The sequence below is a fragment of the Marmota monax genome, unplaced genomic scaffold (assembly GCF_021218885.2).
Source record: "Marmota monax isolate L192 unplaced genomic scaffold, Marmota_monax_Labrador192_F-V1.1 WCK01_AAM20220418_F8-fsc00177, whole genome shotgun sequence".
NCBI classification, from domain to species: Eukaryota; Metazoa; Chordata; class Mammalia; order Rodentia; family Sciuridae; genus Marmota; species Marmota monax.
The window spans coordinates 1,589,970-1,613,505 of NW_026694922.1; the positions used below are offsets into that span (position 1 = coordinate 1,589,970).

Sequence of the window (23,536 nt, forward strand, 5' to 3'; positions counted from 1 at the left end):
AAAAAGACACCACAAGAAAACGACAGACCAGTGTTCCCGATGGATTGATGCAGAAATCCTCAAAAAATACTGCAAACAAAATCAACAACATATAAACAGATACTAGAGCATGACCAAGTGGGATCGATTCTTGAAATACAAGGATGGTTCAGCATAGGAGTCAGTCAGTATAATGCACGACACTAACAGAACGAAAGACCAAAGAGCACATGCTTATCTCGGTTGGTGCAGGAAAAAGGATTTGTAAAATGCAACATTTTTTCATGATAAAAACACAAAATAAGGTAGGAACAGGAAGAAATTACAACATAAAGAACAGCCACATATGAAAAGCCAAACTAACATTAAATTCGGTTGAAAAACTGAAACATTCTTCCTAAAATCGAGAACAAGAAAAGGTTGGCTTGGTTTGCCACTTTTATTCAAAATAGAACTGGAAGTCCTGGTCAGAGAAGTTAGGCAAGGGAAGGGGTTAAAATGTACCCAACCGGAAAGGAAGTAAAAAGTAAAATAATCTCTGCTCACGAATGACCTGATCTTTGTAAAAAACCCTAAAGTCCACCCCAAACCTGAGTCCTAATAAACAAATCCAGCAAAGTTACATGATATAAAGAAATCAATTGTGTCTCTACAGACTAGCAGTGAATAATCAGAGAATGAAGTTAAGAAAATAAGCCAATTACAATAGCATCAGAAAAAATAAAATAAAATACTCAGGAGTTAACCAAGAAGGCAAAAAGACTGATACACTTTAAAAAATTACAAAATGCTACTGAAAGAAATTAAGCCATAGATAATGGGAAGCCATCCCATATTCATGGATTAAATGTTCATACTACCCAAAGCAATCTGCAGGTTCAATGAAACCTTTACCAAAATCCCAGTGGTATTTTTTTGCAAAATCAAACAAGCAAGCAAAAAAGTTCAGTCATTCATATGGAATCTTAAAGGACTCAGCATAGTCCAGATAAATCCAGGGACACTTTATCACCAAGCTACATCCCCAATACATTTTATTTTTAAAATTTATTTTAGTAGAGTGTGATAGTCATCCATAATAGTTTAGTTCATCTGACAAAATCATACATGCATAGAATTTGATTGACTCCATTTCAGTACCTGATCCCCACAACCCCGACCACAAATTTCCCTTCCCTTCTCCCTTCCCCTATTCTTCTTCCTCTACTCTGCTGATCTTCCTTTAACTCATTCATTTATTTATTTTGATTGGTGCTTTACACATATACATAAAGGTGGAAATCACTGTGGTATATTTATATGTGCTCATAGGGTAATTTTTTCACATTTCCTCCCCTTTCCCATTCCTCTTCTCTCCCTCTTGATCACCTCCTCCTACTGCACTGATCTTCCCCATATTTTCCTGATATCTGGCCCCCCACACACACTTTTCCCCTTTATTTTGCTTTAGCTTTCACATATGAGAGAAAACATTTGATCTCTGATTTTCTGAGTCTGGTTTATTTCACTTAGCATGATATTCTCCATATCCATTAATTTACCAGCAAATACCATAAATTCATTCTTATTTATGGCTGAACAATACTCCATTGTGCATATATACTACATTTTCTTTATCCATTCATTTATCTGTTGACAGGCACCTGGGCTAATTCCATAATTTGGCTATTATAAATTGCAATGTTATAAATATTAGTGTGCCTGTATCACTATAGCAGGTTGATTTTAGTTCTTTTGGGTAAATACTGAGGAGTCGGGTAGCTGGGTCATATGGTGATTCCAGTCCTAGTTTTTTGAGGAACCTCCACACTGTTTTCCATAGTGGCTGTACTAATTTGCAATTGTACAAGAAATGTACAAGTATACTTTTTTCCTTACATCCTTACCAGCAGTTATTATTATTTGAATTTTTTGATCATTGCCATTCTGACTGAAGTGAGGTGAAATCTTAGTGTAATTTTGATTTGCATTTCTCTGATTGCTGGAGATATTGAACATTTTTTCATATATTTCTTATACATTCATTGCTTTTAAGAAATTTCTGTTAATTTCTTTTGTCCGTTTATTGATTAGGTGGTACTAGTAGTAGTAAAAGAAGTAGTAGTAGTAGTAGTAGTATGTTAAGCTTTTTTAGTTCTGTATATATTCTGAATATTAATCCCATGCCAGAAGAGTAGCTGGCAGGGATTTTCTCCCATCCTGTAGGCTCTCTCTTCACACTCATAATCATCTCCTTTCCTGGGCAGAAGCTTTTTAATTTGATGGCATCCCACTTATTGATTCTTGGTTTTATTTCTTGAGTTTCAAGGTTTGTTTATTTTTTTTAAAGAAGTTGGTGCCTACATCAATATGTTGTCATAGTGACCCTATGTTTTCTTCTAGCAGTTGCAAGGTTTCTGTTCTAATTCCTAAGTCTTTGATCCGTCTTGATTTGACTTTTGTGCAGGGTGAGAGATAGGGATCTAGTTTAATCCAACGTATGGCTTTCCAGTTTTCCCTGCACCCTTTGTTTAAAAGGCTCTTTTCTCCAACATAAATTTTGTCACCTTGTCAAGTATCAGGTGACTGTAAGTAGGTGTGGGTCTGTCTCTGTGTCTTCTATTCTCCATTGTTCTTCATGTTTATTTTGAGATGACAGTGTTGGGATGCTTCCTGCATTCCTAATTTCTCTTCTTGCTCAGGTTTTCAGGCAATCCTGGGTCTCCTATTCTTCCAGTTGAATTCAAGTACTTTTTTTTCTAGTTCTTTGAAGCATGTTTTTGGTATGTTCATGGGGATTGCATTCAATCTGTATGTTGTTTTTGATGGTTGGCCATTTTGACAATATTAATTCTGCCTCTCTAAGAACATGGGAAGTCTTTCCATCTTCCAAGGTCTTCTTCAATTTCTTTCTTTAGTGTTCTGTAGATTTCATTGTAGAGGTCTTTCACCTCTTTTGTTACATTGATTCCAATTTTTTTTTTTGGTTTTTGAGGCTATTGCGGATGGGGTAGTTTTCCTAATTTGTCTTTCAGTGGATTCATCTTGAGTTAAAAAAAGAAAAGAAAAGAAAAGAAAAGAAACAGCTGGAGGCCTTATACTTCCTGATTTCAAAACATTATCACAAAACTACAGTAATCAAAACAGTATGACACTGGCATAAAGACACACACACACACACACACACGCACACACACATACTACTGAAACAGGACAAAGAACACAGAAATGAACCCTTATGTGTGTGGTCAGAGGACCTTTGACAAGGGTACCAAAGCCACACAATGGGAAAGGACAGTCTCTTCAGCAAACAGTATTAGGAAAACAGGATATCCACATGCAAAAGAATGAAATGGGCCCCTTACCTCACATCACACATAAACACTAACTCAAAATGGAATAAAGACCTGTTTAGTCGGCTTTTTTGCTGCTATGACCAAAAGACCTGACAAGAACAACTAGAGGAGGAAAAATTTATTTGGGGCTCATAGTTTCAGAGGTCTCAATCTATAGGTGGCCAAATCCATTACTCTGGGCCCCAGATGAGGCAGGACATCATGGCAGAAGAGTGTGATGGAAGGAAGTGGCCCAGGATATGACAATCGGGCAGCAGAGAGAGAGCTCCACTCACCAGGGACAAAATATAATTCCAAAGCACACCCCAGGGACCCACCTCCTCCAGCCACAACCATGACCCCTCAGTTAACCCCTAACAGCAGATTAATGCACCAATATGTCAAGACTCTCGTAACCCAGGCACTTCACCTCTAAACTTTCTTGCATTGTCTCACACATGAGAGGCATGTTTGGGGGACACCTCATATCTAAACCTAACATGACCTGAAATTATAGGACTCCCTAAAGAAAATATAAGGGCAAACCTTCACAACATTGGGTTTAGCAATTATTTCTTATATGTGCTATCAACCACAGGCAACAAATTTTAAAATATACAAAGAGGACAAAGAGGACTACATCTACGTTAAAAACTTCTGTGCAGCAAAGGAAATAAAGAACAGTAAAAAGGCATCTTCAGAACAGGAGACAATATTTGCTAGCCTTATTATATCTGATAAAAGATATAATATGTGATAAAAGTTAATATTCAGAATATATAAAGAACTTCTACAATTCAACAACTTACACAGGAAAAAAATTTCAATTAAAAATGGGAAAGGGCTTGAATAGATATTTCTCCAAAGAGATATACAAATGACAAACAAGCATATGAAAAGATGCTCAAGATCAGTTCTAATTAGGGGAATGTGAATTGAAACCACAATGAGAGCCAGGCATGAGGGTGCATGCCTATAGTTCCAGCGGCTCAGGAGGCTGAGACAGAAGGATGGCAAGTTCAAGGCCAACCTCACAACTTAGCAAGACTGTGCCTCAAAAAGGGTTGGGGATGTCACTCAGTGGTAAAGTGCCCCTGGGTTCAATCTCCTGTATGGAAGGAAGGAAGGAAGGAAGGAAGGAAAGAAGGAAAGAAGGAAGGAAGGAAGGAAGATGTAAGGAAAGGAAGGGGAGAGGGAAGGGAGGCGGGAGGTGGGGAGAGAGGGAGGGAAAAAGGAAGGAGGAATCCACAGGAAGATGCCCCTTCACCCAGGAGACCAGCAACTCTCAAAAAACAATCCCAGTAGCTCTGGAGGCTGAGCCAGGAGGATCATGAATTCAAAGCCAGATTCAACAAAAGCGAGGCACTAGGCAACTTAGTGAGACCATGTCTCTAAATAAAATACAAAATAGGGCTGGGGATGGGGCTCAGTGGTCACGTGTCCCTGAGTTCAATCCCTGGTACCAAAAAAAATAAATAAATAACAGAGTTGGCAAGTATGTGCAGAAATAGGACCCATGTGCATGGTTTGTTGGAATATAAAATAGTGCAACCACTATAGAAAACAGTATGGAGATTCCTTAAAAAATTAAAAATAGTATGAATGTATGACCCCGCTATCCCTACTTCTGGGTGTACCTCCAAAACAATTGAAAGCACAACCTCAGAGAGAGATGTACATACCATGTTCACTGCAGCACTGGTCACAATAACCAAGAGGCAGAAGAAATCTAAATGTCCACCTGTGGATGCATAAGTAAAGAAAATGGGTTATAGACAGACCATGGAATGTTGTTCAGCCTTGAAAAAGAAGGTCTTGTCACATGTTATAACATGAATGAACCTGGAGGACATCATGCCCAGGAAATAAGTTGAACACAAAAAGACACACATTGTGTGAGTCCTCTGAGGTCTCCACAGCAGCCCAACTCTTAGAAAGTGGAGGAGTGCTGGTCAGCAGGGAGGTAGTTGGGGAAGGAGCTGTTCAATGGCTCTGGAGTTTCCTGATTTGAACAAGTTCTAGAGATTGTCACACAGCAAGGTACATAGAGTTAATATTACTGTTCACTAAAAATGGCTAAGGTAGTAAATCTCCTGTGCTTTTTACTATAGTCACCTATTAAAATGCATTTTTAGCTGGACGCGGTGGTGCATGCCTGTAATCCCAGCAGCTAGGAGGCTGAGGCAGGAGGATCACGAGTTCAAAGGCAGCCTCAGCAGATTAGTGAGGCACTTAGCAACTCAGTAAGACCCCTTCTCTAATAAAAAAAAAAAATATATATATATATATAGAGAGAGAGGGGGGGGGCTGTGGATGTGGCTTAGTGGTTAAGCACCCCTGGGTTCAGTCCCAGTACCAAAATAATAATAATAACAACAAAATGACTTTTTAGTCCCTCTGCCTCTCCCTCCAGGGCTCTCAGCAGGGTACAGTTGCTGTCTCCTGCCCCTGAGCCTCTGCCACGCCCTCCTCTTGCCTCCCTCATCCTTCCCCACTCCTGGACCTCCCATTTCCTTTAGCCAGACTGGTCCTGCCCAGGTATGTTTGGGTCTCTGTTACCTTGCCCTCCCACCCATCACAAACCCAACAGGCACACTCGAGTCCCCTGAGGGTTCAGAGAGCCTTTAGATTCCAGCTCCCTTTGGTTACACCTGAACCCCGTGTGATCAGCCTCTGCCACATTCAACAGCCTGGAGCTGGGTTGTGCCTGGCGACTTCCCATGCGGCCCAGCCTCCCTTGCCCTCCTGCGAGGCACCAGGGCCATTTTCGCCTTAGACTTCTGTACTCGCTTCCTTCCCTTCGTAAAGTTCTTCCCCTGCCCTTCCTGTGGCTGATGCTTTTCACATTTCAAATCCCTGTGGAAACACTCCCTTCCCAGGCCTTTCAGATGCCGGCTCTGTGCACCTGCCCCACGTGCAGCCCCAGACACAGGAGGCGCTTAGTCAGTGCTGGAATGAGGGCCCCTCTCTTCTGCGAGAGCTGTGTCTCATCTCCTGCAGACATTCTGACCACCCTCTGCCCTGTTCAAACCTCACTGTTTCCACCGGAACAGCCCTGCTCCTTAGTAGTCCAGCTCAGGTTCCCCTCTGTGCCGCCTAGTAACAGTGCTTCCTCGGCTCCTTCTTGTTTCGTAATCTGGTGGTTTGCACATCCTCCCAAGCAGATGGCAGCACCCTGCGGAGCAGGTGCTGTGTCCCCACCCTGAATTCTCACTTAAGGCAGTGCCCAGCCTGTGGTGGGACATAGGTGATTGGAATGTAGTCACCAGAAGATGTGCTCTGAGCAGACTGTTCCTGCTGGCTGGTTACTGCTTCTCTGGTGGTTGTAAAATGCACCGTGCCCCTAGAAATTGAGTCCCTGCGCCTTGGGGGATACCTTCATTCAATTACCCACCACTCGCCGACGTGTCCTTGTTATTCTACAGACCGTTTTGCTCTCCTTAATGGCATCTTGCTGCTGAAAGGAAGTAAAATGCTACAAAGGAGTTTCTGCAAATGGATTTAAAAATAAAAGAATTGCTTTTATTAAGTGTTTAATAGAAACTTCCAGTCCCTTCCTCCCCGATCAAAGGAGGCGGGAATGGAAACCACTCTGCAGACCGTGAACCTCCCGTGAGGAAGATGGCATGAATTTCAAAACACATCTTCAGTTTTTAACCCTGACGTATAGCCAGACTCTTGCAGCATGGAGGCTGCTCTCTGGGTACCTGGGACAGTGCAGTGGCCTTCGGGGAGCCGAGGACTGGTTAGCACACCGGCAGGGCTGTGTTCAGTAGCAGACAGAAGACTAGTAGTAGCAGTTGCAGAAGCGTTACCAGGGGCTGTGAGTGAATTGCAATTGTGGGCTTCCTTTTAATGGGGTGAGCGGTCCTGCATTGGGAGGGAAAGTTAAACCCTGGTAACTGTAAACTATCGCCGTGATTTTTCCTTCCATTTGGGGCTTTTCCATAGTCAGAGTTGGTTTTGCAATCAGAGGCATTTTCTTATTTCAAGACACTGATTCATTTAGATCTCGCTGCTTCAAATATGCTGACGACTCCTTTGGTTCTACTCTGAGAACAAGCGGCAGATATTAACGAGTCTGATCTTACAGGCACTGGAGGTGACATGGGAGGCCATGGGGCCCACAGGCTTTCTGCCGTGTGGCTGGTGGGCAAGTGAGTGGGCACAACCCCAACAGAAGAAGTTTGGCAGCACCCTCTAGAGGCGAAGAATCACCGACCCCTTGTGTGTTAGGCGTGAGGCCCAAGGGAATGCTTGCCTGGAGGGGAGAGTGATCAGAGCTGTGCTGTGAAGAGTGCAACATCTGGGACCAACCCACATGCCATCAGTGCGAAGGCAGATGAGCAAATGGTGGCCCGTCTCCAAACGGAATATTAGGCAGCTTTCAAAAACAAATGAGCTGGGCTGGGCGCGTGGCTCAGCGGTGGAGCACTTGCCCAGCATGTGTGAGGCACTGGGTTCGATCCTTAGCACCACATTAAATATAGATAAAGTAAAGGTTTCCATCTACAACTAAAAAAAATTTTTTTAATTACCAAAGAAATGAAAACAGGCAACGCAAGAGGGAAGGGCGATACAAACCAGATTATGATTACTATAATCCCAAAAAGATCCCCCAAAAAAAGAAAGTGAAGGGTTCTTATGCAACTTGATCGCAAAAGCAAGATCGCAATTATTACACATGTAATCTGCTCATAGACTGTGTGACGTTATTTGATCTGTTCTTCAGGGTGGGAACCCAGGTACTGACTGCTGTGTCATTGCTACCTCATTAGCCCCACTCCGGTTGGGAAAAAACGATCTTCATAGACTTATTTTCTAATTCTGGCTTTTTGTTAATGGAGGCCATCCTCCCAATTAATCCAAACTGATAAGATTTTGCTTTAATAAGACAAATTTTATTCTTACCACAAATCCTTTCCAGAACTCAGTGGAGAAAAGTAGATATCCTGTTTTTTGGCATTGATATTGTCCCTTAAACAGCTTCGGATTTCATAGTGAGCAGGTAGTACCGCTTTGGAATGTTTCATGAGCACCTAGTGTGCGCCAGGCTGAAGCCGGGCCTGGACTGGGAGCTTGGCGGCGGCTGGGGTCCTCAGCCTTCCAGGAGCGACAGAGTGGGATGCAGCAAGTTGTGAATGACGAATCTGCCACTCAGGAAGAGCTGAGCTAAAGGTGGGAACGCAGAGGCCCCGCCTCACTCTGTCTAACTGGGGACAAGGGAATGGTTCTAGGGGCTTCAGAGGTGACATCTGAGGGGAGAAGGTGCATCCCAGGCAGGAGCTCCTCATCTGCAGAGGGAGGGGGCGTGGCCTCCAGTGTTGAGTGGCATCTGGGAGAGGAAGTGGATCTACCCTTGCTGCAGGAGCCATAGTTTCCCCATCCAGGCCCTGGGCGTCTGCCTCCTGGGACTCGCCTCTTTCTTGCAAGATCCAAGGCCCTCTCGGATGGGGCTTGCTTGGCTCAGCCTGCCTTGCCGAGGCCGCCCCTTTCAACCAGGCTGGGCCCCAAAGGGCAGGCACAGCCTCGGCCTCACAGTGATGCCCAGAGTCAGCCGCATCTGATTGAAGGAGATAGATGCCGCCAGGTTGGGCCCGGAGCACTACAGGAACACATGGGCCAAGCTCACGGTCTCCCCGTCTCCCCCACCTGGGTTCCTTCCTAAAGCCTGAGAGCTCTGGAGCTCTGAAGGCTGGGGAAGCTCTCCGGTAGCAAGGAGGTGGGCGTGGCTGGCTTTCCCCTGGCCTCCGAGGCAGTCTGTGTGGAGTCCCCTTTTGGCTTTCTCCTGACCTTTTTTGTAAAGCAGGTGTGTTGAAATCACCAGATCTCTGAGTTCTCCCATTGTCCAAGGAGGATTGTCCACAGGAGGGGTAACCTGGTGAGAGACAGGATGAGCGTAAAGATAAGAAGTAGATCTGCTGATTCAGGAAAACCTTCGGGAGCCTGCCCCTGGGTGTGTGCAAGGGCGTGGGACCTTAATGGCTGAGGCTGCCCGCTGCCCCTGCCGTGGGGCAGGGGCCAGCTTGTAGTGTCAGAGCTGCTGTGGAGCACACGACCTCCCCCCTTTATCTCTTGTCCCAGATGCTTAGTTTGTGGTCCCAAAGCTTGGGGTAGTGTTTTTCTAGAACAAGGGCCTGGGGAAGGGGCAGCTGGTTCTGAGACTCCTGACCAGTCCAGACATCCAGTCTCTCTCTCTGGGATCCCTGTCAGCAGTAGGCTGGGTGTTGCCACAACCAATTGTGGAGGAGCTCTTTCAACTTATCAAATCTCAATATCCCTGGCTTTGTATATCCTGCCCTTTGCCCCAGTGAAACTCCCCCGTCTTCTCTTTCTCATTGATCGCACACAGCTTTATTTAGCAATCAATATTTAAGACATTTAATACATAACTCTTGACTTATCTTGCTTTGAGAAAATAACCCCAGAAGACAGTCACCAAGTTCTCCTTTGAAGTGGCTGAAATAAGCATTGTTTTTCATCCTGTTTGTGCTTTTGATTCTGCACAGTAGTCAGGAGGCCTGGAGGGGTGACCTTCTACAAGGGGTGCCTTTGACCGCGGCAGACCCCACTTGTGCTGTGCTAGTCAGATGTTCCCTGATGGTGCCACGAGGCATCCCAGGATTCCATGGACTTAGAGCCCCAAGCATGTGTCTCTTGCCCTCAGTCTGCAGGTCACCCAGTGGCTCTGCTTCCCAGTGCCCATTGGGTTTGGGTCAGTGCCCTGTGCCTTGTCCTGTGGCTAGTGGGGCCTGGGGAGGACTCTTCTGGCAGCAGTCAGGACTGTAGGAGATCCAGCAAAACAAGGAGGCTCATCCACAGCTCCACGCGCCCTCCTCTGCTCACATTTCCTAGGCCAGAGCACATCAGGAGCACGTCCCAGCATCTGGGGTCAGGACGCGGTCCTCCCACAGGGTGACGTGTGTGGACCAGGGCTCCTGTCTCCCACTCCCAGCCACCGCCAGCGGGGCCTGGAGACAGAGAGAGGGTCTCCCTCAGGCTCCCTGTGTGTGTTCCCTGTAGCAGCCCACGGAGGGCATTTCTCTGCTCATCTCTGCCAGAACCTGCCACAGCCAGGTGTGGGTGAGGACCTGCACGCCCTCCTTCCACTTCCGGGGCTGTGGGCACCCTTGGTCCTTGCACTTTCCCTTGGAAACTCAGTCTGTCTGAAGGACACAGATGTACCTCCCTAGCCGTTGTCACCCTTAATTTTTAGGCTTACTTCCCCTTGCCCCCCAGGAATTCCAGAGCCCCTCTCAGCACACCTGCTGGGCTTGCTGTTAGTCCCAGCGTTGTTCGAGTGCTTTAAGGCCTCGTCTTTTTTCCAAGTTCCTTAGTTTTCCTCAGTTTCGAGGCTCTTGCAACATTTGTCCCTAAATCTCCCTTTCCTTTATTGCCATCTGTTTTTTTTCAGTGCCTGGCTGCTGTCTAATCTTGCCCGTCTGCTCCTAGAATCCTCCCTTGTCTCCTGTGGTGGGCCTGGCTCTAACCAGAACATGCCCTGGGACCTGGTGGCCTTCCTGCCTCCTGTCCTGGGGGTGCCTCTGGTCCTCTGCTGTCCGAGGCCATTTCTAAGAACTCACTGCCGTCCGCCTGCTCTCATGCAGCAGCCACACACAATGGTGTGGCTGAGGGGCGCCATCAGGCCAATCCTTCCATACCGTGTGGCCCAGTCTACCTCCCGATGCCAGCCCTCTGTTCCAACAGAGCCAGCTTCCCCTGTCCCCTTTTCCCCCGTGCATTTTTCAGTAAGCTTGTGGTGGCCATGTGCTCTGTTCTTCTGTCCTTGGGGTCCTCGGCCCACCCCCAGGGCGTGGCCCTTTCTAGCAATCTTACGCTCCAGGTGCAGCAGGAACTGCTCACCCTGGTAGGGAGCCCGACAGGGCTGGACTGGCTGAAGAGGAGGGCGCCTGCAGGGGACTCGCCCACCTGTGCTTCGCCTCCTCTCCCAACCAGTATGCGGAGAGCTCTGGACACACACTATGTGGAACTGTGGCCAGCACTGTGATGAGTGCCCTCGAGGCCAGAGAGGACTGGGCGGTGTGCATCTGGTCTCCGCAGGCCCAGCGCCTGGCAGTGCCTAGGCCAGAAGAGGCCTTGAGGATGCTGATTGAATGAGTGGACAAGTGGGGACAAACCCTGCCTTCTCCTGAACACGCAGTCCAAGAGCATCATCAGCAGATGGTCAACACGTCATCAACGTGACAAAGGGTGGCCCAAGTGATAACATGTATCTCATAGTCACCCCGTTTCTCTAGCCTCCTCCTACCCCTAAGGAGTGTCGTGAAGGCATGATCTCACCCCCAGATGCCCCGGGAGGTGGGCTTCCCTCCGTCAGACAGCGAGCGGCACCTCCACGGTGCAGCCTCTCCTCCAGGCCATCGCCCGAGACGCCTGATTCCCACTAGCACGTTAGGTCAGGACTTGTTGAGGTGTCACAAGGGGCGAGATGTGCTTCCCTGGCTTTCAGAAGACTTATGTTAATGCAGCAAGGAGTCGCTGCTAACAAGCAGGGAGAGACAGAATTGACGTAAGATCTGTCACTTTGAAAAACACGCCTGCTGATGGAGACCGAGTCACTGTCATAAGCTCATCTTTTTCTTATTTCTGTGTGCACTCCCCGCTAATTAAGAGACATCGTGAGATGACACTTCATTTTCTGGTCCTAATCAGAGGCTCCTGGGTTTAGAAAGGGACTGAGCACCCTTCCAGCTCGCACTGGGCTGCAGCACGCACTCCTTCTAATTCCCAGGTCCCAGCACTGGGCCGCTTCAAGCCACCACCCGCTGGGGACTTCAGCTTGCTTTCTGTTCCTCACCTCCTGTCTCACAGGTGCACCGAGCAACAGTGATGCTTCCACAGAAAACCAAGTATTAGGGTGATGGAAGAATCTAGCTAGGAGATAACGTGCAGGCATTTATTTATATATATTTATTTACTTATTTATTAATTTAGACTGATGAGGGTCACGTATTGATCATCACCTCAAGGCTAGAGACAGCCTTTCCTTGATGAAGATTAAAGGGGAAGAGTGAGTGACACACGACATCGATTTCCTTCTTTAGCTCTCCACTTCAAACCATCCCTCTGTCTTCTGGACTTGCTTCTTAAGGATATTTTAGATGCTGCATCCCTGTTGGGGGGCTTAAGAAATCTCGGGGGTTGTTTCAAACAAAGCTCTGGCAGGCGTGGGCAGCTTGCTGTTGTAGTTCCCCCATACCCTTCCCTCTGAGCACCCTGGGTTCCCCTTCGACAGCCCTAATCCTAGAGCTGTATCAGTATTTGTGGGGTTCACTGTGGGATGTCTGTCTCTCCCATCGGCTGCCGACCTCTGAGGACGGGATGGAGCCTGTCCGGTTCCCCATGGATGGTGCAGGCCCTGGCACCGAGTTGGCTCTAAGGGAACAGTCATTGATGACTACCGAGCCGCCCTGTTTCCCCAGGTAAATGCACTATTCATAATTCTGTTAGAGCTGCAGCGCGGCCAGCCTCTGGCCAGTGTTAGAATGGGTCTGGCTGTGCTCGAAAAACCATGATCTCCACAGGAGGAGACCAGCAGAGGGAACTGAGGGGACACCAGAGTGAAATAGAAAAGAGGATGGGGAGCTTGAGTGTGTGCACGCATGTGTGCGTGTGCATGTGGTTGTGTGTGCGCACGTATGTGTGTGCTGAGGGGCTTCCTTTCAGTCTAGCGTAGACTAACACTTTATTGTATTTTTCTTCTTGTCCGCTTCCTCCGGCTTTGGTTCTACATTGAGTTTCAGACCCTACAGATGAACTCAGTAGAGTTTATAGAGAGGAAGGACCTTGGAATACAGTGTTTTGAATGTTAGAAGTGGCAATGTTTAAAAGACATGGAGAATTGTAGTTGGAAGAAAGTTGTAAAGAGGAAAAAATCATTTGTCTAACTCATCTTTGGAAGTGCGTCAAGAGGCAAGAGACTCCAGCTTCTGTATTATACTGGTCAGTTCAGTTTCCCACGCAGTAGGATTTCCCAGTAGATAAGACAAAATTCTGATTTCATCTTCCACTAATGAGTAATGTTAATAAGCCAAGGCGTGCGGATGCCTGGCTGGGGGTCTCATCAGGCCCAGCTGATGTTGGTGTGTGAGCTCTTGCTTTTTTATGAACTAAGACAAGAGAAATGGCGTCTTTGGGGCCTTTTCTACGTGCTAGGCACTAGTGTCTGAACTCACTAGGTGTGTCTCCTGAGGTGGTGTGGTGATCTTGGTCACTCTTTTACAGAGGACCAACCTGAGGCTCGCAGTGGTTCAGTGAGTTGTCTAGGGACTCACTTAAAGCTACATGCTTGATGGGAGCAGTGACACAGGCCTATCACCCCAGCAGCTTGGGAGGCTGAGGCAGGAGGACCACAAACTCAAAGCCAGCCTCAGCAACTTAGCGAGGCCCTAAGCAACTCAGTGAGACCCTGTCTCTACATAAAAAATAAAAAGGGCTGGGGATATGGCTCAGTGGTTAAGCACCCCTGAGTTCAATCCCTGGTACAATAAACAACTAAATGATGGTACTGGAATTCAAATGTGGGTTTTACTTTATTTTTTTTAAGAGAGAGAGAGAGAGAGTTTTTTAATATTTATTTTTTAGTTTTCAGCGAACACAACATCTTTTATTTGTATGTGGTGCTGAGGATCAAACCCAGCGCTGCACGCATGCCAGGCGAGCACGCTACCGCTTGAGCCACATCCCCAGCCCTCAAATGTGGGTTTTAGAAGGGCTCTCAAAGTCGGCATGCTAGCCTCCTAGGACTCTGGAATTACATTTTCAGATGATTTTGTTTGAGAATGAAAAAGATGCCTTTCTAGACTTTTGGAAATGTTGGTAGACTTCTTTTCTAGAAACTTCCTCGTGGTCTCCAAATCTGGGTATTTTCCAGTCTCAATGACCTCTAAGGTAAGGTGGGGGGAAGAAAAACGTAGAAAAACATGCAAAGTGAAGATATTCTGATACCAGCGGTCTGACACATCAATTAAACAATCTTTCTGTAGTAAACATGAGAGCAAACAGCATGGCTTCTCATTGAGAGATAAAAGTCCTTTAGTTTGAAGAATTTTTTCAAAAAAATAAATCCATTACCCTAGATATTTCTTGAAATAACAATGGTTCATATCAAGGCACATCATGAAAGAAATAATTCAACAGTCCTTGAGAATTTACCTATTTTCCATTCAAACATTAAAGTGATCGTTTAATCTTACACACAATTCCCTGAACTCCTCCTAAATAATTGCCTTGGTGATTTTAGCTCAACCTTGAAACAAACTTGGATCTGTAGTGTATTTGACTTCATTTGAAAGAGAGAAGCAGTTTTAAAGCAGTGGAGACCTCCAAGGTTTAGACCCTTCGCCCATGGGGACTAGAAGACAAGGAAGCTTCGGGAGTCCAAAATGGAATGAGGTCCCCGCTCCAACAGCAACAGTGCCACCTGTCACACAGGCACTTGAACAGCATCTGCCGGGCAGCTTCAGAGAGAGCATCTCCCTTATGGCGACAGTGGAGTAGCAATCACTATGATCCCTCTTCTTTGCGATGGGGAAATTGAGCCTGGAAGACTGACTGAAGTAGCCAGAGTGACACAGCTCACGGTCAGGCCCAGCACTTGAACCCAGTCTCCAGGTCTCCAGACTCCAGTCTCCACAAGGCCACTTGTCTCTCTCACAGGTGGCACTGATGTGGATACATTCTTGTTAGAAAGATCTGCCCACGAGAACCCTTTAATTGTGATGGAGTTTTTCCTGTGTTTGAGATGGCTGGCTGTTTCCTCAGTCTTATTATTTATAGAAATGGAATCTGAGCTGTGATAATGACATTCTGAGTTATTCGCTGCTGTAACTAAGGTTTACAGATGAGCTAAGTGTAAGTCAGTAGTGTATCAGAACTGGTCTACTTAGCCTCTGCCGTGTGAGCATGCAGCTTCCAGGAGACATCTGAAGCTGCTTAAATCAAAGTGGGGTAAGAGGCAGGTAGCAAGAGGAGATAAATAAGATGTCAGTGTGACACAATTCTGCTTCAAAGAACAGCCAGGAGGTGTTTGGAATCAAAATAGCGCGGACAATTTTAAATGTATTCTTTTTCTTTTCTGGTACTAGGGATTGAACCAGGGGCTCTTTACCACTGAACTACATCCTTAGCCCTTTTTAATTTTTATTTTGAGAAAAGGTCTTGCTAAGTTGCTTTGGGCCTCTTTAGGTAACTGAGGCTGCGATCCTCCTGCCTCAGCCTCCAGCTGCTGGGGTTATATACGTGCACTGCTGTTCCTAGTTGATTGCATTTTTTCAAGTGAGTCAATCTTATATGCACATAGAGTTTGAAATAGAGTATCCATTTGTCCTTTTATCCATCTATTCATTCAGAAAGTATGTATTGAGGACCCACCTTGGGCCAGGTGCTGTTCTGGGCCTCAAAAATTTAGAGAGGAAAAAAAATACAGTTCCTGTCCCTGAGGTACTGGTAAATGGTAACTTTGCAGGCATCACAGGTAGAGGCCCTGGAAACACAAGTGGGAGCTTCATGGCAATCTAGAATTCATCATATGGCAGGCACCAAGTTTACCTGCCCCCACATTTTCTAAATCTTTTATTTTTACTATTTCATATAACGAGATATTGCAATCAGTCAAACTTGTGAGAAACCTGAATACTGAGACACCCATTCATTGAGCAGACATTTGCCAAATGCATGCCATGTGCAGGTTCCTCTTCTGAGGATCCAGGTTACAGAGATAAAGTCAGTATATTCCCTGCTGTAAGGACCCTCAGTTTAAGAGGAGAGAAAAACAATCAAATACACCAATCCTGACTCTGCCACTTACTAATGTATAGTCCTTAGCAAGCAATTCAATCTCGTGGAGTTTTTGTAACCACAATGTATACAGAGGAGATGAATGTGGATGCAGAGATCCTGGAAATCAGGAGAGCAGAACCCAGTACATAGGCGCCCTCACCCAGTTATGAGAGGAGGACAGGGTCAGGTGCCCAGAGGCGCACAGGTCGGGGGCACCAGCACTACCGGGCAGGCTTGGGAGAGGCTTCCTGCAGAACATGCTCCTTGATCTGCCCTGGAGACTGTGGGTTTTGCCATGTTGAGCCCAGGTGGAGGGGCAGCCTGAGCTGCGGCAGGGGCTGACAACAGCCACACAAGGGAGATGCAGGGGGCAGTGCGGTCAGAATGTAAAGTACAGGAATAACGTAAACCAGCGCACCACGGGAAAGAGGCTAGGCTGGTGCGCAGGACAGGTGCCGGGCAGCCACGAAGAAGCCGGGCAGGAGTACATAAAGGCAGGCTTGCAGGGGAGAGAGATCACATGGTCCCAGAGGTCCAATGAGAACCCAGGACCACTTTGCTCTGTTCTCTGTTGGTGTCTTACATTACATATTCCAATGGTCTGTGATTTTAAAAGAAAAGAGGTTTTAAAAATCTTCTATATGAGTGTTCACTTATATGTGGGAGCTAAAAGAGTTGAACTCATGGAAGCAGAGAATAATGAATGGTGGGGGGTGGGGAAGTGGAAGATTTGGGTCAAAGGGTACACACATCCGGCCCTATAGGATGATAAGTCAGTCCAGAGATCTAAGTAAGGTACAGAGTGGTGACTACAGTTAACAATACTGTGTTTTATACTTGATATTTGCAAACAGTAGATCTTAAGTGTCCCCACCCCCACACATACACACTGACCATAAGTAGTTGAGTCAGTGGATGTGTTGGGTAATTTGATTATGAGCATGGCATGGTGGTACACATCTGTAATCCCAGCAGCTTGGGAGGCTGAAGCCAGAGGATCCCAAGTTCAAGGCCAGCCTCAGCAACTTAGCTAGAACCTGGTTCCAAATAAAAATAAAAGGTTCATGGGATGTAGCTCAGTGGTAGAGTATCCCTGATGCTTCAGTCCCCAGTACTGCAAACAAACCAAGAAACCTAAATGATTGTGGTAATCATTTCACAATACCTATATCAAATTATCCCATGTACCTTGAATATATACAATTTTAACTTATCATTTCTACCTAAATAAAACTGGGAAAAACCCCCAAATATTTCTATTAAAAAATCCTGGTGGACAGTTAAAAGTCATATTGAGTCTCTGCCTTTAAGAAGAAATATTATGCATACCAAGGGGAGGTTCAATTTCTAGTTCTAGAGAAAACCAGAAATTAACATTCTGACTTGATCCAGCAAAATGTTGCAAGAATAAATCAAGTACAAAATACATATCTCTTCGTAATGTCTTTGGTTTTGTTGGCAGAAAACCACCTTCCTGGGATAAGTGTTTGGAGAGACAGCTGACCACTGTCCAAAACCTAACCCCTGCCCTCTGCACCTACCTGGCCTGGCTGGGCCTGCCACCCAGAGTAGAATCAAAGTCTCTTCACCCAGTTTCCTTTTAGAATTAAAGTTGAATACTTTTGTCCTGATGTCACTCAAAATAAATAGAAAGAAAACAAAGAAATACCCCCTTTCTGAAGGGCGGACAGGGCTGTGCCACGGTACTGGCTGGGGGCTGCGGTGGCGGAGCTGTCAGAGCAGCTCGTTGGCCCTGAGCTTAGCCACAGAAAACAGGTTTGCCTCAATTATCTTGGCCTTACAGGGTGTTTTCTTAAAAGAAAAACGATCGCAGTTAGCATGCCTGACCCTTGTTGGCCTGACCATTTTATGAAAAATAGTAATGTCATTATGGCAGAGCGGTCTGGAGAGAATGTCAGCTCGCTCAGGTTAAAGATGCTCAGTGACCTCGGAGCCCGCACTCCTGGAGAAGGACGAGCCGAAGGCCAAGTGCGCAGACTGTGAACCGCGGCGCCGGCTCCAGGGCTTGCTCCTGCGTTCCTGGGCTTTCGTTTCCTTCTGTGGAAGAATCTCTTCTTGGTGGGAAGTGTAATTATCCTTGCTTATACCACGATGGGGAGAGAACGTGTGTCCATAATCGCTGAAAGGAAATACTCCGCGTGGTCGCTCTGTCCCGGCTGACCTCAGGGGCTTTCCAGGTGCTGCCAAGCCGTGGGGCACAGGGCGTGGCGGGGCTGGATTCCAGAGGTCTCCTGGCTTCTCGGTGCCATGGGGAAGCCGCGCGCCCCTGTCTACAAGGCACCTGAACAGCGCACGGGTGAAGCGGGGGCTTTCCCCTGTGCACCTCCTCATTTGCTGCCTACATTTTTATTGGGGTGTTGAGTACGTGGCGCTCGCTCCCAGCACCTCCAGCGCTCTTGCTCTCCACCGCTTCCCTCTCTAGTTGCCCTGTAAGATGTCCCCGGCTCCTGGCTGCCTTTCCAGACGTGGCATCACTCATCAGCGCGTCATGCGCCTGTCCCCTTGCTTCTGGAGGGTGACAGTCAATATGGTGGACTGCTTCGTGACCTTAGTTCTGAACCTAGAGCTGACTCGAAGGCGTGGCACTCTGTGGGGGAGGGGTGTAATTCGGCCTATTGAACACTGCACGTTATATTTTGTAATACGTGATATTTGTAATAGCAAAATGTTTGAGTCCGTGTTTGTTCTGCCCTGTTACACTCCAGAAAACCCAGAAGAGGCTGGTAAAAGAGAAAGGGAGGCAGGGTTTGGCGCATGGCAGCTACTGGTTCCCCTGCGTCCAGCTTGGGTCAGCGGGCCAGGCCTGGTTGCAGAGGGAGTCGCCACGTGGTAAGTTTTAAATGGTAAATGGAATGTTCTGAGCTCAGAAATACTTTGCCTCCCATCTTCAAAAATATCAGGGGAAAAAATTATAGAAACCAGAGGGAGCAACACTGTGAAGATGTATTAAAGCCAACGCACCCCAAAAACCTATCCCTGCGCCGCTCTGTGTGCCCAGCGCTGTGCCAGGTGCTCTCTGTTGACTGTGTGATGTCACAACCACCCTGTAAGGTGGAGGGCATTAATCACCTCACAGGTGAGAGAACAGAGGCCCAGAGAGATGAGGGAGAGTACCTCACATACAACTTGAAAATGGAGCAGCTGGAATTCGCCTCCAGATCTGCACTTGCCTCTGCCAAGCGGTACTGATTGGAGCTGCAGATAGGGTTGTGATCTCCAGCATAGATGTTTTATTTATTTAAAGATCTAACAAATACACATCATTAGTAGTAGTTACCGGCAGTTAATAAAAGATTATAAAAATCCAAGTGTTAGACTCTTTTAAAACATACCACAGAACATTACTTTGAAAAGTAAAAATTGAGTCCCTGCTTTCAGCATGCTGCTGTCAAGTTGAAGGCACAGAAGTAACACAAATGTGCATTGGAACATAAATAACGTGATCATAAAAACCACACTCGGAAACAGAATCAGAGAGTTTGGAAGTCAGAGGGGCCCAGGAGGTAATTCAGAGACCTCATCCAAGCCTGAAGTCATCTTTTTCCCTCGGATTTGTATGTCAGTGATATCACCACCTCCCCAGACTCCAAACCCACAGACATGGCCTTCTAGGACATTCCTCCCACCGCTCCTTCATCTCGTCTCCTGAGGAGCAGACTCACAAACTACACTTAAAGTGATCATCAATATTATGCTTCCTGGGCCGGGGTTGTGGCTCAGTGGCAGAGCGCTTGCCTCTCACATGTAAGGCACTCGGTTGGATCCTCAGCACCACATAAATATAAAGGTATGTGTCCATCTACAACCAAGAAAAAAAACGTAAAAAAATATTGTGCTTCTCCCTCTTCTCCAGGAAAACCAATAAGTACACGCCTGCTTCCACTCATCCCCACCCCACCAACCTGCTTATCCTGTTCCTGTCCCCTCAATCTGGACCAAAAGAGAGGGCACTAACCCAGATCCCTGGACCCCAGTCTCTTTATGGTTCAGTCAACACTCTGCAGGCATAGAACCTTCTGGAACACCACTCTCTGTCCCCTTGCTTCTGGAGGGTGACAGTCAATATGGTGGACTGCTTCGTGAAGGCTGTGTGGACTTGCATCTGCCTGGTCCCCACTTCAGCACTCAACTCTGCCTGGCAACAGCCTTGCTGCTGTCTTCCCCAGCCGCTCCCAGGCCAGGTTCTGGTCTGACTCTGACTTTTGCTTGGTATGGAATCTTCGTCCAGATGCCTCCCGGCCGGGGTTATTTGAGCACCAACCTGGGTTGTTTGAAATAATATTTATAAATAATATGTAAAATAATATTTAAAAATTGAGTTCCTGCTTTGAGCATGCTGCTGTCAAGATGAAGGCACAGAAGTAACACAAATGAGCATCGGAACCTGGGAGTTGGCGCCATCCGCAGTTGCATACCTGCCACAGGTATGGTAGGCAGGTAGAGTGTGGCAGGAACACACCCTGGGGTGCTGTGTAGCAGTGGACATTGCAGTGGTCACGCTTAAGCTCCTTCTAGAACAGTCCTCCCACAAGTAACTCAAAACACTATTACCCAGAGGTGCTTGAAAGGGAACAAAAGCCGACAGATTCTAGAGGGTGCCAAAGCACAGAAGGGCATGGCCGCGTGCTTGCCACTTTATGGCGTTTAGCCTGAGGTCAGAGCATGGTCAGTAGCCACATTTGTCATTTAAAACTCCAGTAGTAAACGACAGCCTTTCTGATCTGAAGAACCAGATGACAGTGTTCTAGGAAACCACAGCTTCTGGAAAATGAGGGGCCTCTGTGTCCTGGGATGGAAGGACCCAGAGAGTGGAAAACCAGATTTTAAATGTGGACTCAGCCCAAGTCTCTGGCTGATCCCTGAATCACAAATTCAGGGGACAGATTTTTAAGATATAAGAACTAAATCAAGATTTGAGTTGCCACTCAACCCAAATTTCCCATTTGATCAAGTTCAATGAAGTTAGCTCCCTGCTTTGAAACCAAAAAATAATTACTTTTTATTGAAATATAACAGAATCCACATCAAAACAGTATCCATGACAGGTTGCAAAATCACCAGAGAAACAGGAAAATGTGACTCATATGTCGTGGAAAAGAAGGTAAGTTGATACCATCTATAAGATAACTCAGGCCGAGCACATTGGCTCATATCTGTAATCCCAGCCACTTGGGAGGCCGAGGCAGGAGGATTACAAATTGAGGCCAGCCTCAGCAACTTAGTAAGACCCTAAGCAACTTAGACTCTATCTCAAAATTAAAAAAAGGAACTGGGGATGTAGCTTAGTGGTAAACAGCTCCTGGGTCCAATCCCTAGTATCAAAAAAATAAATAAAAAAGACTCAGATGTTGAAATAGCAGACAGAAATTCAAACCAATTATGAATTTGCTCATGAACTATATCCACAGTGGCTAAAAATATAAGACATTTCACCAGAGAACTAAGAATTTAATATAACACAATGGAAATAAGAGCTGAAGAATACAATGTGTGAAATTAAAAATCCACTGGATGGATTTAGCAACATAATGTAAATAACAAATGAATGGGTAGGCTTGAGGACAGATCAGTGAGAAGTTATCAAATATTAAAAACACAGAGAAAAGAAGATTGAAAAAATAAAAACTAGAGCCTCAGATCTGTGGGACAATAACAGAAGATCTAACGTGCATGTCATTTGAATCAAAGGGAAAAAAAAAAGATTTCAAGGCAGAAGAACACTTGAAGAAATAATGGCTGAAATATTCCCAAATTTGGTGAAGTAAGTCGTTTAAAAATTTATAAGGCTCAGAGAAGCCTAAGAAGAATAAACAAGGAGAAGAGCCACGCCTAGGCATGTCACTGCCCGCCTTTTGTAAACAAGATAAAGGAAAAAATCTAGAAAGCAACAAGAGACAATCAGCACATGACATAGAAGGGACTGGGGATGCCCTTCAGAAGGACACAGGGCAAAGACAGTGGGTGACGTCTTCAGTGGGAATTCTATAAATGGCCAAAGGTGAAGGAAAAACTAAGATGTCTTTAGATGGCAGAGCAGAGGGCGCAGATGCCAGAAGACCCGCGTCACAGGCGCGCTGGTGGTGATGTGGGCGGGAGGAGAGTGCTAACCAGTGTCCAGCAGGGATGGGAAACAAAGGGCAAAACCCCAGATGCACTTCCCCTTGTTTCTGGAAGTATGCACGGTGACATAAGAAATCAGACTCTCCTGTGGTGACAGTGGCAGGAGGGAGAGCCTGACAACAGCCTTACACCAGTGAATTCTACAACTGAGATGAACGCAAACACCCCTTGAAAATTTTATTGTACTGAAAACTAATGCTAGATTAAACAAAATATAAATAGCCCTGTGTTTATTGAGGATATTAAATTCATTATCAAAAGTCTTTTTTTTCTTCTTTTAATATTTTTTTATTGGTTGTTCAAAATATTACAAAGCTCATGCTATATCATCTTTCATACATTTGACTCAATTGGGTTATGAACTCCCATTTTTACCCCAAATACAAATTGCAGAATCACATCAGTTACACACTCACATTTTTACATATTGGTATATTAGTGACTGTTGTATTCTGCTACCTTTCCTTTCCCCTACTATCCCCCCTCCCCTCCCCTCCCATCATCCCTCTCTACCTCATCTGCTGTTGTTCAATTCTCTCCCTTGTTCCCCCCCCCTTTCCCCTCACATCCTCTTCTATGTAATTTTGTGTAACATTGAGGGTCTCCTACCATTTCCATATGCTTTCCCTTCTCTCTCCCTTTCTCTCCCCCCACTCGTCTTTGTTTAATGTTAATCTTTTCCTCATGCTCTTCCTCCCTGTTCTGTTCTTAGTTGCTCTTTTTATATCAAAGAAGACATTTGGCATTTGTTTTTTAAGGATTGGCTAGCTTTGCTTAGCATAATCTGCTCTAATGCCATCCATTTCCCTGCAAATTCTATGATTTTGTCATTTTTTATTGCTGCGTAGTACTCCATTGTGTATAGATGCCACATTTTTTTTATCCATTCATCTATTGAAGGGCATCTAGGTTGGTCCCACAGTCTAGCTATTGTGAATTGTGCCGCTATGATCATTGATGTGGCAGTATCCCTATAGTATGCTCTTTTAAGATCCTCAGGGAATAGTCCGAGGAGGGCGATAGCTGGGTCAAATGGTGGATCCATTCCCAGCTTTCCCAGGTATCTCCATACTGCTTTCCAAATTGGCCTTACCAATTTGCAGTCCCACCAGCAGTGTACAAGTGTACCCTTTTCCTCACATCCTCGCCTGCACTTGTTGTTTGACTTCATAATGGCTGCCAATCTTACTGGAGTGAGATGGTATCTTAGGGTGGTTTTGATTTGCATTTCTCTGACTGCTAGAGATGGTGAGCATTTTTTCATGTACTTGTTGATTGATTGTATATCCTCCTCTGAGAAG

At 46.0% G+C, this 23,536-nt stretch overlaps 1 protein-coding gene and 1 long non-coding RNA gene across 4 annotated transcripts in view; one reads left to right on the forward strand and one right to left on the reverse strand.

Moving 5' to 3' along the window:
* Positions 1–23,536, forward strand: part of Ttc28 (tetratricopeptide repeat domain 28) — a 592,527-nt gene that overhangs the window by 511,112 nt on the left and 57,879 nt on the right. The gene's annotated exons all lie outside the window — the stretch shown is intronic.
* Positions 1,474–6,406, reverse strand: LOC131423519 (uncharacterized). The gene is made up of 3 exons (XR_009225214.1): positions 6,325–6,406; positions 4,976–5,034; positions 1,474–3,002 (listed from the first exon to the last, which is right to left on the reverse strand). It is a non-coding gene; the product is annotated as an uncharacterized LOC131423519 (long non-coding RNA).